The sequence below is a fragment of the Buteo buteo genome, chromosome 3, assembly GCF_964188355.1.
Source record: "Buteo buteo chromosome 3, bButBut1.hap1.1, whole genome shotgun sequence".
Lineage (NCBI taxonomy): Eukaryota > Metazoa > Chordata > Aves > Accipitriformes > Accipitridae > Buteo > Buteo buteo.
Window position 1 is genome coordinate 55,502,206 of NC_134173.1, and position 20,005 is coordinate 55,522,210.

At 49.4% G+C, this 20,005-nt stretch overlaps 1 long non-coding RNA gene across 1 annotated transcript; it reads left to right on the top strand.

The window, feature by feature from the left end:
- Positions 1 to 13,149: 13,149 nt before the first annotated feature.
- Positions 13,150 to 19,352, top strand: LOC142029218 (uncharacterized). Its single transcript, XR_012649872.1, has 3 exons — positions 13,150 to 15,798; positions 16,510 to 16,637; positions 17,993 to 19,352. It is a non-coding gene; the product is annotated as an uncharacterized LOC142029218 (long non-coding RNA).
- Positions 19,353 to 20,005: the final 653 nt, after the last annotated feature.

Sequence of the window (20,005 nt, forward strand, 5' to 3'; positions counted from 1 at the left end):
GTCGGTGCCTCTCGGGGACCCGCCGGTGCTTCCCGGCGCCGTGCCTCTGCCGGGGCGGGGGAGGGGGGGGCTTAGTCCTCGCGGCCGCAGCCGTGCTGTTCAAAGTTAGCGAGAGCTTCCTCCTGCCGGCGCACAGGCTCGGCCTCCGGTCGGAGGTTAGTTTGTTTTTGTCAGGGCTGACTCGGGCGTCCGGTAACACCACCTGACGGGCTCGCTGTGCTCGCACCCCAGCTCACGAGCTTTGCGGGCGTAGCTGCTGGCTCCTGAGGGGCCCAGCGATGCCTTCAGTTAACCCCCCGAGCTGTGCAAACCAGAACGCCGCCTTGTCGGTATGGTGGGTTTTGCTCAAGACTGGAGGAAAATTTGAAGCTGCACCTCCAGGAGGAGTATTGTCGGTAGACTGGCAAAGCTGGTTTTAGCAGAAACAGCGTTTGGGTTCTGCTCTGGTTGTTCCTTAAGTTTAATGTATTTTGTTGCTGTACCTTGTGTTAAGACATTGAAGTTTCAGTTGTAGGTCGAACAGTACCAGAAATTAGGTGACCATCTTTGTGTAGCTTTAATGTGTGTAAGGCATCTGCCATTATTCTAGGAAGTTTGAGGGGCGTGATATAATGCAATAAGGTCCCATTAGAAGCTTGTCAAATGAGTATCGTGACTTGTGCCATATAAATAATTTTTCAGAGAGAAGAAGCAATCCTGTGGATTTTAGAAAACCTGTGACAAGCATGCCGCTGGTTTATTTTTAGCTAGCTTCTCCAGTCCTAAAAAATTGAAGCCTTCCACAAAAAAGGAAAGTATTTTTCTATCTTTTAGAATTTTATGGGTTTTTTATTACCAACTAATTAAATGTGTTTCAGATTCTCACAAAAGACTAGAATCAAATCAAATGTGTTTCATTCCTGCTAAACAAATTAGTACAAATGTAAGGCAAGAAGCCAGATCTTAGATTTGCAGAAGTCTTGGAGATAACAGCCCTCTTATGTTTAATGTAGTTTTTCTTCTGTGTGGGGTTGGTTGGTTTGTTTGGTTTTTTTATATAGTTTCAACAGAAAGAGGAAGAATTGTCTGCATTTTCTTATCTTGTTTTATTTTCTTGTTTTATCTTTCATATTTTGTTTTATTTTTCTTTCTCCAGCATTTGCCGTCTCGGGTTTAAATAGAGCCGTAGGAGGGAGTACTTGTGGAATTTTGCTGTCACTTCAGAAGGATTCCACTTGCATTCAGCAGCTGCTGCAATTTTACTGCCTCTTGTTGGAGGTCACCAAACCCACGGCAGAACTGGCATCTCCCCATCTGTTTGATGGCAAAGTATGACATCTTCGTTCAACCCCCACCCTGCACTGGTGTTTTAGACTGAGGTACTGACTTTGCATTTGAAGCAGCTGACAAATGAACATGTCCTCTTCTGCTGGCCCTGCTATAGCAATGGTTACTTCTGTCAGATGAGTAAAGCAAATGGCCAGAGTCAGCCGTATCTTACAGTGAAGCTTGATGTGTTTGTTAAAATTTAAACTGTGATTTTTGTAGGACTCTCCCCCCCCCCCCCCCCCCCCATATCTCTAGTTTAAATACAGGTTTATAATGCCCTCCCTAGGATGTCTTATGTACTGTTTCTGCTCTCTCCCTTCCTTACCCGGTTCTGTTCTTCAGCACATCTCCTTTCCCCAGACTGTCATTTTTCATACTGCTGTTCTTTTGCCCTTCTCTGTCATTGGCACCAGGGCATATTCTTACATGTTTCTTCTCGCCTAGGTGTGTTCTTGCTCTTTCATGCGAGTTAGGTGACTCTGTTTCTGTCCTCAGCACTCCTGGATGATGGCAAGAAAGAGCCCAGAGCATGGTAGGGCATTTCTTCTCTCTTGCCCAATTTAAAAAAAAACCCAACAAACAATTTGCGAGTTTTGTTCAGCAGAGAGGACTTTTCGGTGATCTTGTTGTTAGCCTCTTAACAATGTATGACTTCAGAGTTTTCTGACACTGAATGCTATTAGGTCAGTAAAAATGCACTCTTAACCTCAGATGGATATCCAGAAAAGTTCAAATCACTGTTCAAAAGCACTGGAGCTTTCTAATTAAACATGTCTAGTATTTCTTCTTTTGGCAAAATAATATGCTGCTTGGGTCTTGTCCTCATAGGTTGCACTCCTTTTGTTTTGACTCAAAGTAAGGATGTAACGGTTAGTAAAAGTTTTGCTGTCTACTCTCCCTGCGCCCCCATACTGTCACAAAGTGTTAAATGGGAAATTTAGATATCCTTTATAAGAGAAAACCCCTTCAATTATCTTGCCCTCCTCCTATAACAAACATACTAGAGTTACTTTTCAAGATGTGGCCTAAATGTTTTTAAGGCAACAAGAAAGGATGGGTTTGTGGTTGAGGCAGATGACTTGCATTAAGCTTTAAATTCTGGTACTGGCAAATTCTGCTAGTCATTTAGGATTAAATCTCATAAAAGATGTTTGCCTGCTTGGTTCTGCTGATTGCCCACCCAGAACTGCAGTGTAGAGCCCCAAGTGAGTTTTGGGGTCCGGAAGGGATCGTGGCAGGAGAGCCCTTGTTGACTGTTACCCGATATTCTCATCTGGGTCTCTCCAAGGTCCATTTTAGCTCTGCTGCTCTCAAGTTCTACATGGTGGCTGATAAAACTTGCTGTAGTACAGGCGTGTCTCGTCAGCTGTGCTTATTGCCTGGACCCAGCATATGCCCTGTCACTGCAGGTGTTATGCATGTGTGGCTGGGCCTAGAAGTTAGCCTTCTTAACAGAAACTGATTTTTTTGAAACTACAGGCTTGAGATTTAGCTGGAAGATGTAACTCGGTGTTACCTTTGGCTTAGGTTCCCTGAAGCTGACAAACAGGAATTGAATGAGAGGTAATAATTCTTTAATTATAAATCTTTGAAGTATTTTGCAATCCAGATAAGACGACTTACCTGATGGACGTGTTGCCTCCGTTCAGCTAAATGTTAATAGAACTACCAAATAGGAAAAAGAGCGAAGTTTACACAGTATTTTCCACTAACAGCAATTGATTACTATTTTAGACTACACAGGTATGTGTTTTCTAAATGTAAGCACTACCAAAGTTAAATAAAGATCCTTTGTAACTTAAAGCTCTAAGCAGATACAAGATTTTTCTTTTGTGCCAGTGGTATTATGATTTGTGAATGCAATTGTTGGTTTTTTTTTTGGTCTAGGCTCTCATGGAAATAGGGAAGTTATTGAAATGTGTTCAGACTTCAGTACATTTCATATCTGTTGCCTAGGAATTATGACTTTTTGATACACGATGGATTGCACTAAACTGCTTGAAATTATGCAAACCCAGCTTTGTAGTTAGCCACAGGAAGCATTTTTAAATTGTATCTGAAAAGTGCTAATATTGAAGATAATTTTTTTTTTGTAAATTAATGCAGCTGATAGTTGATTAAAAAAAGGAAGTTTTATTGTTCAGAATACACATGCTGTGTTTCTGAGTTCAGGAACTGCATGATCTTTTTCACATCTCAGCGTTTTCCTTTTCTGTTTAGCTACAGAGCAATGCCATATGCTAAAATTGCATTGTGAAAGCTAAAACCTTGATGGTCTGTGTTAAAGAGATAAGGAAGAACATGTACCTTTTGAAGGGGAGTGCCGGTTTCTTTAAACTGAGTGCCTAGCTGATAACACTGTTTGCTTTTGGTAGCCTATTTGGTCCAGATAGGCTTTTCAGTGCTAGATAATCTTTTGAGCAGAGCCAATCCCAAATTCTGAGTAATTTGTTTAATAAATAGAAAAAAGGAAAAAACCCCTACATCAAGACCTCAGAGCTCTGTATTTTGAATCTACTTGCATGTGGGCAAAAGCAGTTTTGCTTTCTTATTTTTGGGGCTCTTTGAGTATTCTTCACTCATACAAAGAACCGTATGTCTGTTTCCTTTACTGAACTTGTGAAGGAGAAGTCACTTTGGCAACAAACAAGGAAAGAAGTGTCATTCTCAGGCAGTCATGACAGGAGAAAGGTAATAGTTAATTACTTCATAATGTGCCTGAAGCAAACAAAGTAACAGGTTTGTGCGGTGGGATTGTTTTCTTCAAGGCCAAGTGCAGCTGAGGGAATGGGAAGGTGCTGAGGTGAGTTTGGTCAGGATTATTGCAGCACTTTTCCCCTCATATCTCCTCAAGAGTATACTCTCTCTCCCCCTCCTCAGTCTAAGAACTGGCTAAGTGGTGAGCCTTGGGAGATGCTATCAGCGTTGGAAAGATGGATGGGCAGAGGAAGGGGTCCTGAAGCGGGGTCTGGGGCTGGGCATGGACCTGCTCTGGAAAGGCTCTGTTTGGAGGAGAGGGACACTGCAGTGCAGGAGCAGGGGGAGTCTGTGCCTGGCTGTCACCAGCTGCCCTGCGGGACAGACTCAACTGTTCCGGGTCTCCTGCCGGTTCTTGTCTCTCACCCTTTCTTCCTTCCCTGAGAGTGAACTTTGTGCTGCTCCGTCCCTGTCCCTAATACAGCCACCTCCTCTGCTCCGTTTCACTGGCCTCCTCTGCCAGATGCAGTCCACCCCCTCGCTTAGAAACCACAAAATTAAGGTATTGTGAAAAGCAGATTAGTGTTTCTTTCTTCCCCTGCAGTTTACTAGCTAGAGTCAGCATTGCTTAACTCTGAGGCTTGCTCCCTTCATCAATAGCTACAGTATTTCTTCCTTAAGAGCCAAAGTACTTCAAGCAAAAACATTTGAGTATCATGCTGCTGTTCCTGAGTGTCCCTGAAGTGCCACACAGTGACTGGTAAGTGTTGTATACTTGACGAAACAGAGTTATTACCATATTTCTATGCATGCACCTAGATTATGACAAATTGTAGACTGTTAAAGATGCAGAATTGTGGGGAGAAAAGAAGAGACCAGAAGGAAGCATGGTAAGTGTCCTAGTCCATTCTTTCCCCAAGAGAGAACACTATCATCCCGACCGAGTTTCTTCAAGCTTTTTCGTAGAAATCCTCCAAGGATGGCAGCGCAGTAATCTCTAAGGCAGTCTATTCCGGGGAATTACTCTCCTTAACTTGGAAATTATTTTCCTAATATCTGACCCAAGTTCCCACTTTTGCAGTTCCTTCTTGTTGTATCCCCAGTGGAAGCGCAGAATGTTTTTTTTCTTTGCTTCCAACCCCCACCCCCCCGACTACTTTTCTCCTAACAAAGCCATGTCTCTGTTGCAGGGTATGCATTGGAAAGTGTTCATACTGGTCTTGTGGTGCTGGCTCAGTGAGTGGGTCAGAAAGGAGTGAGCTCTGGCACAAACAGGTAGTCTGTTTTGGATGGGCATTGCTGAATTAGCACGTATACATGATAGTGATTTTTGTGCCAGTACGTGCCAGTCTGCCTGCCGCTCCCTATTCCAGAGCAAGCTCCTATTGCTCTGCCACGTGCACACTGCGTGCATGATTGGGGTGCCAGCCCTTTTGTGTTATGGGGGTTTTGTGTGTATATTCCCTTTGCAAAAGGCTGATGGTAGTAGCATAAGTGTGTTGCCTGAGAGAAAACATGGACCTTCACTGGACCAGCTGCAGTTCATTCATTTGCCAGGAGAACTGGAAGGACCAAATTGCAAAGGATGCTTTGGCCAGTTTCTTTTATGTAAAGTCCTTTAGCTGTTCACTATGACTTCAGATTGCCCAAATGCAGGACATATTTCTGTGTTTCTTACTCCATGGATGATGCTTTTCCCCTAAACTTTTCTCACAGGTCTCAGTCCGGGCCCTTTAACCATTTTATCGTAGTCCTGCTGCCTTTGAATCAGTGGCCTGGCATTTTCTAACCCAGTGCTGAAACCCTGCTGGCTCTGAAATGTCAGCCTGCAGCTCCTCTAGCGCAGCCCTGCAGGCCCTGGCAGCCTGTAACTAATTACCTCAGTTCACATGGTGAGCCAAAGAAGAGTGCAAGGACTGTTTGAAAATGAAGTACAAAGAGGAAAAACAAAAGGCAAAAGGAAACTGAAGTAGAATATGATTCACAGACCTGCATGAAACTGAGGCAGGGAGAGGACAGAGGCAGGCAGGGTGGCTGCCATGGTGGCAGGGCTGGACTGGTCTCTCTGCAGGGCCGTGCAGTGCCTCCTGCAGCCTGGTACTGCCGTGCTGGGGGTGGGTCTGCAGCGGCAGCGTGGCATGGGAAGGATGCCTGCTGAGGAAGGCTTGTGCAGGGCGTGAAGACGCAGCTTGTGCACAACGTGAGGAGTTGGCTGGTGACGATAAGCCCTTATGGGACCCTCAAAATGAGGGTCATACTTGAATGAGCTCCCGTTGAGTCTGTGCTGGCTTGATTGGATGCTCACTCCTCACCTTGGTCCATGCCTATCGGCTCCACAATGCTGCACCCACCTAAGGACCTTGCAGATCTGCTTGCCAGGCTCCCCTCTCCCACTGCCAGCACAATTTCTGTGCTGTGCTCACCTTTCCAGGGTGACTTGAAACCGTTGCCTCAGTTGCTGGAGGGTGTGGGCAAACATCTTCTGGAGGAGTCAGACACAAGACCTGAGATCTGAGGCAGGAAAAGACCTGCATATAGCAGAGAGAAGGTAGCAAACAGGATTGAAATGATCTGCATTTGAAGCTGGTGACACTGAGGATAAAGGGGCAGTTGGAGACTAAAAAGGAACAGATGACAAAACCTCCAAGGTAGCTGTACAAGGTGCCATGAAACCCTGGCCTGGACACATGATGACAGAACCTGCATAAAGCCCTGCTAGTATGAAGTAAAACCATCACAATTGGACAAATGTGATCCACCACAAGGAGTTTATATCAGTGAGTGCTTCATGTCACACACTGCTTTAACCCAATTTTGGGACATTACAGCTCAATTTATTTTATCATCAAACTGTGGCCCTCACTTGTGAAAGGAGCCAGACAGCTTGCCCATAGCATGACATGGGCTTTCTGGCCAAAGCTGACACTCTTCCCCTCTCCACCACTGACACCACAAGCAGAGTTTTTTTCTCAGTTCAAAGGGATCATACTGGCAATTAATAATTGCCTTATAATAATGCTCTTACCTGTAAGGGGTGGGAAGTAAGGTACTGCCACTGTTACATACCATAATAACTGTTCGGTTCAGATGCGTTTGTTGGTGTCTGTGGCTTCTGTTGCATTTTGGGTTACAGTTGGGATACAACATGGCCAAACCTGGTGTTTTTGGAGATTGGGAGCGTGGCCCTGCCCAGCCATCCTTTAGAGGGCACTGACCGACTGTTTGTGGTTCCACCAGCAGCTGAACATACCCAGTGACTTGTTGCCACTGAGAGGAGAACGGACCATTCCCCTTTACCTGCTCCCTTCTTTCCTTGTCCTCACGGCTTTTTCCCCTTCTCCAGCCCATGCAGGCCTGACCACTTCCCTCTTAAGGGCTGGTTGGTTGTAGGGTTGGTTTTTATTTTTTGCAATGAGTTCATCTGGGATGTTTGAGTGACTTAAATCCGCTCCCAGAGTCAGAGCTGACACAAGATAAGCAGCAGGGTGTGTGGCCCAGGGACAAAGGCAGACTGTTCAGTGCTGATAAAGTGTTAATTGGCCTTACTGCCTCCTGTGAAACTATGTCCTTTGCAGCACAATTCTGGAGGAATAATTAGCACTAATTGTTTGGTCACCCTGTTTTACCCAAAAAAGGGGGGAGAGTGGAAGGGAAGGAGAAAGGCGAAAGGGCTGAGTGTTGGTGAAGGGACTGAAGAAAGAGATGATGTGTCAAGAGGCACTTCAGGCCCTGGGGCTGGGAAGTGATCTGATGGGAAGAGGATTTCAATGACTGCCCAGAGGAGGGGGAGCAGACCCTCCTCCAGAGCAAGGGGGGTTTCACTGAGAGCTGTAAGAGGTGCCTAGGGCAGGATTTAACGTCCAATATGTTTGGCTCCTGTCCCCTTTTTCATCACAGAAGGGCCCAACTGGTATGGAAGATAGATGGTGGGTCTCTGGCTAAGCACCTTGGTCTCCCTGAAGGCCCAAATTCACCTCCCAATGCTGCCATGTCATCAGTGTTAGATAAAACATGCTTCATTTTTTTGTCTTCTAAGGGCATCAGTTCAGGCTCCTAGAGCTGCCTCCATCCTTCTTACCAGGTTAGCTTTTTTCCCTTTGAGCTTTGTACGAGTCTGCAAAGAAACAAAGTCAGTGAGAGGAGGAAAGAGAAGAGCTGGGCTGGAAATGGAGCAGGAGCTCTCCTACCCACTGAGATAACCACAGGGCCAAGGGGCCCTGCTGGGGGTGGTCCTTGCCCCTCAACAGCTTCTCCTCCCAGCTGAGAGGGACTCTGCTCCCCCTGGTATGGGAGTCAAACCAGTCCAGTCACCTGCAGCCCTGAGAGGCAGGTAACAAAATGTCAGGTAAAGCTTAAATTAGCAAATGATGTAACACTGTACAAATTCCCCACCCTTCCTAGGAAAGACAAAGACTCACTGCCTTACCTTGACACTGGGGAGCTGAAGCAGATAGACTGTTATTTTCAAGCATGTGTTGACCTGGGACTGCTTGAGTCCCAGTCATCCCTGCAGAGGAGCAGAGCAAAAGCGCTGGCTGCTGGAGCCCGTGGCAGGTTCTGCTTGTGGGTGGCTTAGCGGCATCTGAATGTTTCGGTACTTTTCTGCGTTCTAGAAATGTTCACCCTGCTCTAAGCATCCATACCTCAGTGTCCATCCATAACCTTCCATGCAGCTGCCCAGCTTATGGCCGTTTTAGTGAGAAATACCAAACCCTTAGTTGCAATGGCATTTTGTTCTCACTCAAGCTCCCTTGAGAGCCTCCTGGCAAATGCTGGGTGAGAACCTCCTTCCCCATCTTACATGTGCGGTGAATGTAGTGAGAGAGCCAGACACAGGTGACTTGACCCAGAGAAGCGAGTCACCAGCTGTCTGTTGCGATGTCAGCCTCGCTTAGCCTTGGCCAGGACTGGGTGCCTGTGGGTGTGATGGGGTGCAGCGCATGCTCTGCGCCACACTGAGCCGAGGGCTGGGGGGAGAAGGGGGAGGCAAAGCACGACATCAGGGCTCTGTATAACGCATTCAAAAAGGGACTGGAAGAAAGGGAGCATGGAGGGGATTACATCTAGCCCAGCACTGCAGGCTTAGCTCAAAGCTAGGACTTTAAAAATGGCTATGATTCTCTCTTTGCTTGGCCTGCATAGTCTGAGGAGCATCCTGGGCTGCTCTGAGGCAAACTCTTCCATCCCGGTTCCTGCTACACTCGCATGCAGCCTTCACCCAGGTCTGTACTTGCTCTATCTGTACAAATGACGGAGCCCACTGAACAAGCACAGGACGTTAGCTGTCAGCCATTGAGGATGTGGCAAGGGACAAGGGATACTCTAAATGTGACTGCTTAAAATGAAAGGTGAACCGTTAAATAGCCAGTGGTTCTTACCTCCAGTAGCATAAGCGCAGTTAAACCCAAAGAGAGGAAACTGAAATAGAAATGGCTACTAAAAATGTCATTGCAAAAACAATCTAAAGAAATATCATATGAACATAGGAAAAGGAACTGTGTTTCATGCGCTGCTACTTTTTGAAAGCATCAGGAAACAAGCTGTTGAGCAGTGGAACAGATAAAACCAGGCTCCCAACCTCCCCTGAGCTGCCCGGCCCACTAAATCTCGCTGCCAGTGATGCCACCGCTGGGCCAGAGGCAGGCGGTGGCGTGGCCACCCCAGCTGTGCCCGCATGCTGAGGGGTGGCTGGTGCATGTGCTGCGTGGCATGTCCTCTGCCATCAAACTGAGCTCCTACCAGGTGAGCTCGGCCTCCCTTCCCATGGACAGGGTCACTGATATGGGTGTCTCTTCTCTACCCAGCCACCAGTTGTCATTAAATTTACAGGAACTCTAGTATATATGAGGCATCTTGGCTAAATTTGGTCAAGGTTACCTGGGGACACTGGGAAAAAACAGGCAGACAGGCCTCGGGATTATACAAGTCTCTTGCCTTTATGAAATGCAGACTAAAAATGAATCCAGAGCTCGGAAAAGTAGTGAATGGCTCTGGCAATTGCAGGGTGCCAGAGGCTGAGTCACATAGATGCATTCTGTGGCACAGAGACGCCTGGAACCTCTGCCAAACGTGGCACAGGGGTGGGCGTGCAGCACCGGAGATGTCCAGCTGGCACAGGGACAGCCGTCCAGGTGCAGATCTTCACCTCATGGGAATCTGCTGCTGCCACCTTCCCCTGCTCTCTGCCTGGGCTGTACCTCTTGCAAGGTGTGAAGGTCTACCACAGGTCAGATGCCCCAGTGCTGAGAGCAGGGATGCTCAGGTACTTCAGAAGACTTGAGTGTGAAAGTCTTCAGGAACATGCACTGTGATTTGAATAGGCAGAAGTGTAAAGGCAGACAACAGGGCCTTGATAGTCACAAGCGTCTGACTTACACATGGATATAGACTGGTTACTACTAGGTTTGGGTTTTTTTTTTTTTTGTGCCAGGTATTTTTCTCCAGAAGAACTAGCCTATTTCATCCAGCTGCACCTTCCAGCTCTGCTGCTGCTGCTTTCGTGCTCTTTGCCTATGGTGCGTGCTGCATGGGCATGAATAAGCAGGTATCAGTATGGCGCGCTGGCAGACTCCCAAGGGATCTGCAGTAAGCACAGTGATCCAAAATCATCTTCCATATTGTGTTAGCAAAGTACAAAGCCCGAGGGCGCTGATGCTTGCATAGCTGAACAGGGAGGACCAGGTGAGCTCTAACTCCTCTGAGTCTTTTCTGACAGCACTGCCCCATGGGGCTTACACCGGGTTTAGTTCAACAGTCCCCGTGCTCCCTAGTGCTGCAGCCAGCTTTGCATGGCAGCGGCACAGCGTCCCTGGAGTGAAAAGGATAACAACAAACTCCACCTCCTGCAACAGTGCCGCTACAGCCAGGTTACTGATCGTCAACCCCAAGTTTGCTGGCTTAGCTGTTTTGCATAAAAGCAATCCCCCTCCCCATCTTCATAAGACCTGGCTGGGCAGTTCAGGCTTAACAGCTCAATTTCTCTACAGGAGCACATCCAGGATGTTGCCAGATTATAACCCAAAACGTCCCCAAATCCAGGTGGAAGTCATCACAAAAATTGCCACAGAAACTAAGGAGAGCAGCTGCTTAGGAGAAGTATCCACAGCTACCCTTGGGCTACAGGAATGTGGAGCTGAAAAACAGGGCTGGCTTCCCAGGGCTCTTCATTCTCACTTTCTGAGTAATCCTGTTGATTTTGAGGGTGAAAACAATCCTGTATTCTGCTCCAGAAGAACCAACCCCAGTAAGACACAAGTGTCCAAACACGGAGTAGCCCACAGGAAGCTCTGCTGCTAATTAGCTTTGGCTTTCCTGATTTTCTGTATAATTCTATGTGTTTGCCCCACCTTCAGTTCTTCATGGTAGATGAAGCCTTCTGCCACTGTAGCCAAACGGTGGCTATTTGGGGCTGGAGAGCACCCTGATGAAAGGCTTTCTCTTCTGCATTTTGTTATCTTGGAAAGGGATTTACCTCCACGTTGTACCCAATGTCCAATTACCCATACCTGTTGCCCATCTCAGCACTTGGATTTTCCTGCCTATCCCCTTTCTACCTTTGTTCTTATCTCAGGCCCCCCATGAAAGCCAGCATTTTTATAGCCAGGACTTACCCACTAATTCCCACTGCCAGGGAGCAAACCAGGGCTCTGGTATATATCACTTGGTTTATCAGAAAGCAGGGTTGTATGGTGAGAAACCACAGAAGGCAGGAATATGCAGCTGATTGTGTGACTCCCTTCCCTGAAGGAAAGAGTTTGCCATTACTCTAAACAGAGCAAGTCAGAGCAGCCAGGCACCCTGCACTCCTTCCACACTATCCTCCAGCTGCACCACAGGGGAAAAAAACATGGTGGAAGGAGATTTTTCAGGAGATACTGAGTCCTGGCTAAGGCAACAGGCTGCCAGCACATAGTGCAGGCAGGGCAGAGTCTCGGGCCATCTGCAAGCACCTTGAGCAACCTGCAGAAAGTACTTGATGCTAGCCAAAGGGCCATGGGGAGAACTGAACCCAGCTGCCCGGGTGGGTGAAACCCCTCGCTCTGCTCACTGCCAGCGCTGCTCCTGGTGGTGAGGCTCTCTGCAGCCTGCCTTTCCTCCCCTTGCTCTGCTCACACCATAGGCATCTGCAAATCACTTCTTTTCATCCTCCGTTTCCCCTTTGCAAGATAGTCAGAAGAAAAACCCCACCCAAGAGTTTCATGTTCTGTGACTTACCTCTTTTGTTTTTTTAATCTCATTATTGGATTGCCTCTTGCTCAGCTTCCTGCCAGATCCCTGGCTGTTTGCACGGGTTGTTTGGAGCCCCTTGGTCACTGCCCCACTCTCTGCTGGCACAGAGATTTTTGGCCAGGACATGGTTGCAGAACATGGACCACCAGCTCTCGGAGCCCGTCACGGCTTCCCGTGCCCCAGCCCTCTACCTGCAAGCAGCTACCAGGCCAGTGGTTTTGAGCCACAGCCTGTTTTTTAAGCGTTTCTTGTCATTGTGGAGTTTCTGCATGATTTCTTTCTCAGTCACTGAGGAAATCAGCTTTGAAGACAAATGGGAGCAGAGGGGTCTGAGTTTGGTCTTGTATTTGGTGCAGAACATCCCACGACATCAAGGGGCTGGAGCACATTGTGAACTGGAGTGTGCCATGCGCCCACACCCAAGGATGATTTCCATACTGAACATCAGTAGGTATCACAACTAACATGTCAGCGAGGGCATCCATTGGAAATAAGCTCTGTCCTATATTTTTAGCCCAGTTACCCTTTCTTTTCTGGAGTGGCAGGCGACCAGCCAGCACTGTGATGGCCAGACCCTGCTTCAGATGGGGTTACACTGTTGGAGTCCTGCTCCATATGCCCACAGCTGTAGTGGGCTGGAGGAGATGTGCTCAGCACTTTTCACTCAGTCGACATGGTACAGTCTTTATGCCCTGTGCAGATGACCCTCACGGAGGTGGTGGGGATGAAGTTTGCCTTGGTTGTGGAGCCAGGAGTGAGTATCTTAGCTAAATACTGATCTTAGGCTAGGGACACAGAATTTGAAGCAGTCAAGTTAAGTTAGCAAGTTAGAATCAGAGTAGAATCATAGAATAGTTTAGGTTGGAAGTGACCTTTAAAGGTCATCTAGTCCAACCTCCCTGCAGTGAGCAGGGACATCTTCTACTAGATCAGGTTACTCAGATCCCCATCCAGCCTGACCTTGAATGTTTCCAGGGATGGGGCCTCTCTGGTTGCCCTCTCTGGGCAACCTGTTCCAGTGTTTCACCACCCTCATTGTAAAAAATTTCTTCCTTATATCTAAGTTCCCACCTGCTGAGCTTGGCCTGACCCTGAACAAGGTGACATATTTCAGATTACCAGAGGTCCCAAGTTACTGTCCGTCAGCTGAACTGTCAGTTGGGACTGATCTGCTGCTCATGCCACCAGTGCTATGTGCTAGTCTGAGACCCAGAAGAAGATAGGAGCCCATTGCAACCACTCCGGAATACCAGGCTTGGTCTGGGGGGTCCATGTGTGTCCCATATCGTGAGGGTCATGCAATGAAGTACACGTATACATCCATGTCTCCAACTTATTTGAAAAAATATGCAAGCAGTAGGATGGTGCACAGGCTGTTTCCTTCACTGTCCTCCATAAACATAGTTACACTCTTAATGAAGCCCTCCCAATAGAAATTAATAGATGATACCCTCCATTCCCAGCTTTGGTGTGAGAGCCAGCCCACAGAGGCTCTCCTTCTGCCTTTCTTTAGTCCAATATTGTAGTAATGGCACAAAGCCTTTCTTCCAGCTGTGAACAGGGATTATCATAGCCAAGGCTGCATTTTACACCATCATCTCAAGTATCAGGACAACCAGCTAAAAACAATTACTTTCTCCACCTCCGGGCTCTGCCCCTTGTGCTTTTCAGTTAGTTGCACTGAGAAAATCTGCGTTTCCTAACAAAAGAGCCTTGTTCTCCACTGCTATTTCGACTAGGATCAAGTGTCAGTGGTACGCCTGCCTGCTGTGTCCCCTGCAAGTGCTCGGCTCGGGGCCTGCCCTGCCGGAGCATGGGGTCAGAGAGCTGACGGGGATTTTCCCTCTAGCTGCTATCCCTGCCCTCGTACGTCACCGTGAATGGGAGCCAGAAAGAGGTGGCCAGAAGCAGCAGTGCCAAGATGCAACTCCCAGGCACTACCACTGCTGCTATTTATAATGTCTCGTCTGTGCCATGTTGATGAGATAATAGGATAGCTGTTTTGCTAAGCAAGCTGTATTATTTTTTTTTTACCACCGATATCTCTTGCTTTGTCATCATTTCCTTGCTCTAACAGGAATCCCCTTTTTTTTCATGAAATGCCTCACTAATTCCTATAAATAAGAAGGGTGAGGCACATATTGGAGCAACTTAAAATGTTTGCAGTGAAAGCCAGTGTTACAGACCAGAGGTGTATGGACTGGGAGCTGCCCACAACTCACCACACCATCACTCTGAAGAGCCATATCCAGTGATGGCAGTATTTGCCATTTGGTGGCTTCTCCTTCATGGGTTGCTGGTGGCCTGATCCAGAGGGTGCTGGCCCCTTACGCTGACTTCTGTGGGAATCTTCATGTGCTTTATTTGGGGCACATTGTCACTTTGCTGGACTGAGGCTGGAGCGCTCGGTGCGCTGTATGACAGAGCCTGCCAGATAGACCTGTCTAGTCATTAGTTTCTCTGGCAGCAACAGAGATCAAAACATTTCTCTAAAATCCAGTAACAATCTGGAAGGGAATGAGATCCTATCTGCAGGAGCTTGCCTGGAGAGCTGAATGGAGAATTACAGCCCTGTGAAACCATTTACAGAAGGTTGGTGCGAGAGCCTTAAAGCTAACTAACAGTCCCTGCAGTTTCATAGGCTTTGCCACAGCAATATGCTCTTGCAGGTGGTATATGTCCTAACTGGTGCTTCAGATTCAAAGCCTTAAGAAGAGGGAGGTAAACAGTGAGCCAATGGATATTCAGAGGAGGACCATCCACCGAGGACAAGGAGAGAGGGCAGTCCTGAAAAATGAGGTCACTGGAAGTGTGCCTATATTCATGCAAGGTCTGTTGCTGAACCTGAAGCTGTTCCAGTCCGTCACTCTGCCCGAAAACAATGCCTTCTCTTTTGAAAAGCAGAACTATGAATTACAGGTGGGCTTGAACCAGAAGCTGGGATCTCAAAAATCGCGTATGTTTCTGGAAACATCTCATTCATGTCCAAAATTTGCTGCTAGTCCCCACTTCACAGTATCTCAGGACTGAACGTGTGAGGATGGGCTCAGCTTCCCCCAAAGTTCAAGCTGTGTGGATCTGGAGACCCCTCTTATTTCACCTGTACAACTGCTACTTTAGCCTGAATCTAACTCATGTTTGTTTGACAGGCTGAATTCAAGCTGCTGATTACAAGCCTACATCCCGAGAGGTCCTTTCTCTTGGAAGCTGCAGAATTTTCCCTGCAGATCTGGGCGGCTTGTCCCCCCAAAACAACGTGGGGTGGAAAGTCGTATTTGGGGTATGCGACTTAAAAGGCACTTTAAGTTGTCTCTCCCAACGTTTTGTCCTGTGATGTCTTGTACCACGTAGGTGACCACAGCAGTCCAGGACGGCTTATTTTATGTGAAAAAGCTGATTGCTCCTTCCTTGAGCTCTCCTTCATGCTCCACTTTTTAGACAGTTAATTGCCACGCCATTCTGTGAGCAACGAATCGATGGCACACAGATCTGAGATCACAGCCTTTACTGCTTCTCTGGCTTCCTCCCTGCTGCCTCGCACGCTTCAGAGGTTTTAAAAAGAAGGTAACAGGAGAACAGGGAAGGTTGTCTAGAACTGCTGATCAACTTTTGCTGATCTCAAAATGGTCATGTCCTGCAACGCTCATGGAGCAAGGGAGAATGCTGCTGCACCTTATAACTCACTTTATTTTCCTGGCAGTGCTGCCCCTCTGCTCAGGGCGGGCTGAGGTCTCTTGGGGTCCTGCCATCCCTTTTCTTGTGGCACAGGGTGGGGGGGTGCTCTTTTTTCTGTGTTAAAATGTGCAAGATGAGGGCACCTGAGGACAGCCTCACCTCCAAACCATATAGAGCCCTGGAGGGATGTCCAAGATCACTCCCAGTTGGATGGGAATAACTGAACTAAGCCTCAGCCTGCTCCCACCAGTTCATCCCCCAGCCATGTCCCCTCTCTCCGCAGGCACACAGGGTGGCCGTGTCCCCCGAGCCGGAGCTGGGCTGGGTGTGAGGCAGAGGAGAGGCCGGTGTTGCCGCTGCCGTGGCAGGGTGTCAGGGCTCCTGGCTGGCTGGAGCTGCCTCTCAAGGGCTGCCAGCTGCACGTGCCCTGTACCGCACTGCCAGGGAGCAGAGGGGAGGAGAGGTGCCGGAGCAAAGGCAGCCTGTCCCCGTGCACCATGCTGTGGGTGCTGAGGGGGCCACCACGTTCACGCCCGTAATCCCACTACCAGCTCATGGCCGGTAACTGAATAACCCCAAGTCAATTTTTAACTTTCTCAGCGCACAAGCTCCTTTTTCAGCAAGATGACGTGGCCTCCTGGGAGGGTCAGGCACTGACGAAGCAGCTGTCTTGCTGGATTTCCCCTCCTGCTGCTGACGAAAACCACCGCTTCCTTCCCCGGCGGTGGGTAGGTGCCTCCGGCCCCCTCCCCACCCTCTTCCTTGGGGCAGCTGAGCGCCTGTCATCCTCCCCAGCGCCCCTCCAGCCCCTGGTAGAAATAACAGGTCCCCATACCATTTGCATTCTCCCAATCCCTCGCACTCCTCAGGAGAAGGATGATGGAAAAAGCTGTCCCGGGTGGTAGGTGCTAAACGCACTGAGAGGCCTCAGCGCAGCACGAGGTCAGGGAAGAGGGTTTCAAGGCTCTTGGCAGCATGTGGCCATCACACCTGAGCGGCACTTGGGCACTGTCACCGTCGGTCCTGCTCTGGGCAGAGATGTCAGAGCGACTGGTAGGCACGCTGCCGCCCTCCATCTCACTTAAATGCTGATTTGATGTTATGCTGGGGAGAATAACTGGCTGCTTTTTGAAAGGATGCTAATGGCTTTCTGAAAGCAAATGTTACACGTGCTCTGTAGAGACAGAGCAGTGCTGCCTCACTTCTTCTGAGTGGGGGGGGGTGAGGCCAATCAATAATTAGCACTGATTAACCAGGAGAAAGAGGAAAGCTGGCTCAAGTAACATAACCCTGCTCCCTGAGTACTGGAGCAGAGTACTTCAGGTCATGGTGCTCCTCAATTGCAGCCTCAGACACATGGGGTAAAGTCGGTCCCGGCTGCTTTTAAGTAGGGAGTAAGTGTGAGAGCATCAGGGCTGGGTGGGGGGTGCTCTGGGGGAGGAAGGGAAGGGGAGCAGGGCTGGGGGGACACGGTCGGTGAGACACGGTCACCCCATGGGGAGCTGGCTTGCAGGGCTGCCTTTGGCACATACCTTAACTCAGTGCTCCCTGGTTCTCAGACATTTGCACTTTATCACTTTAATTCCTCGTTTCCTGGTTTTCAGCAGTCTGACCTGCACAGAGGTGAAGGCAGCGCTGCAGCAGCCCCAGGTTTGCTTGGCTGTTTTCGGTGCAGCATTGCAAACAGACCCCAGTGCTGCAGTGCAAAACCACAGAGGCTCCTCTGACCACAAGTGCTCAGCCCGGCTCCCAGAAATCTGAGTTGCCTCTGCAGGTCCAGCCCCATCTGTTGAGCAGCGTCGGATCCGCTTTGTGATAGACTAAGGGCTGGGTATGCAGTTTTATTCAGCAGGGAGCTCTGGTGTGTTTTATCCAGTTGAGAACGATGGCGTTGCTGGTGGGAAGCGCTGGCTGCTTGGGGAAATGGGACTTGTACGCACTCTAAAGAGGCTTATGAAGGAATATAGGCAAATCTGCTGCCCGCCCAAACTGAGAGGCCTTTGAGAGCCCAGTTTTCACCCTTTTTTTGTTGTTCCAGGGCTGGAGTTTTTAATACAGTACTTTGTCACTTCATTATTCGTAGGAGCAAGACATAAGGGTGCTCTTGAACTCAGAGAGACTTCTAAGCCTTACCTGCAGCAGAAGCCACCTGTACCCAGCACCTGGGCAGAGGCAGCCTGAGACGGCCCCGCGCAGCCCTTCCCCAGCACGCCGCGGGCAAGGCTGCTCGGGGAGAGCTGGGAAGAGCAACACAGTGTATTTGCTGCAGTATTTTAAGCACAAAGAGATACCAGGCTGTGATTATCTTCCACAAGGATGTGAACAGATGAAACACGGTGTAATTTATGATTCTTATCTGAACATTGTGATGCACGAGCTGCTAAGGTGGCTGAGGATTGAGCGTCAGCAGCAGCCTGCAGGTTGGATTGCAGCAGGCATCAAGGTCTGAGGGATGCTCAAGGGCAGGTTCCTCTTGTTCCTCAGATCTGCACGGCATTTGGTGAGGTTTATGTGGAGATGAATGTCTCACCCACTGTTTTCAGTGGGAGAGCTTGCCCCGGGCTTCCCTGGGAGCGTCACGGGGAGGTGTGGGTGGGGACTGAGAGCAGGTCGCCAAACAATCCTCGCACTGCCGTGTGTGCCTCTGTCAGCCTAATGAAAGCCTAATAATTAGGATTGCCATTCTCTTTATTTCTAATTATGAGGTAGCACTTTATTTTAGAGGGCAAAAGTTACCCTGTAATTACCTTGTACGATTACTCGGTTATTAGCTGGTCTCTGACACCGCAGGCACCCAGGAGAGCCCTTGGCAGGGGCTACGTGGGCTGGATGGGACGCCTGGCAAACCGTCCCGTCCTCTTACCCGGACCCGTGGGGACAAGGACAGCGCGAGGCTCCAAGCACGAGCGGATGACCCCCAGCAGCATGGCACCGCCGTCCAGGACCCTTTGGCTCAGCTTCCGTGGAATGCCGAGGCCTCGCCATCCCACCTCCCCGGCGCGCCCAGCCCGGCTGCTTTCACTGGCACCGGCGTGGACCGGGTCTGCCGGCTCCGAGCGCCGGCCGCGGGAGCAGCATCATGCCGTAGGGCCTTGCTGAGCACTGCGGCGCACAGCCACATGCAAACCGTTGAGCAGCATCAGCCAAGATATTAATGTGTTTTCCACAAGAAAGAAAGAGCGGAGCAGCGCAGAAGGCTGCTGCGAACGGCCCTGTGCTCCTCAGCCACGCGGCCCCAGCCCGTGCGGGTACACAGGGCTGTTCCTCCCAAGGGGCAGGAGGTGGCATTGCCTCAGCCCAGGCAGGTCGCAGCCCTGCCTGCCTCGCTCGGACCTGAAGGAACGAAGAGTTTATGTGGTCGCTGCAGCGAGAGCCAACGGGGGCTTCCCTGGGCATGAAGGAGGGGAGCAGCGCGTCGGTGCGGGGAGCAGCTTGGCATCCACCCAGCTGCCCTGTGGGCTCACAGCCGTGCTTAAAACATGCCGGACGGGTTAATTTTTCCTTCTGCTGACAAGCCCTGGACAGGTGGAAGGAAACCCTGTTCTCGGCTTAGCTTCCATCGCTGCCTGCTGCCTGCACCCCACGCTCGCTCTGCCGGGCTGGCGGGGGGGTCTCTCGTCCTCCCTCTCACCCCCACTGGGTTTGCTTCTCTAGCTGAGCCATTCCGAAGGCTGGCTGGTATTTCAGTCACTGAAGAAATTAGTAACTGATTTATATAACAGCTTGTGTGACTGCAGGGTCTTCCCAGAGATGCAACTGCAAACAACTACGCTATTGGCAGAATAAGAAAAAGCTGCCAAAAAACTACCCCACAGTTAACCGTGGTAATTGCATTGCCAGGCCAGCTGCCACTCCGCTGTCTCACAGCGGCATCCGTACCTGTGAGCTGTGGCTGTGTCCCGTTTTGGTGCAGCTCAGCTCTGCAGCCACGTTAGCTCATCCTTCCCAGGGCCGGAGCAAGCTCCCTCCTTGAAATGGAGCTTCTGGTCTCCCCTATTTCTACAGGTTTTGGGTCGGGCCCTGTCCCAGCAGCACAGTGCTCAGCACCAAGGTGTCTTCTCACCCAGGGCCCGTTCACGCTGGCATTGCCCGCCAG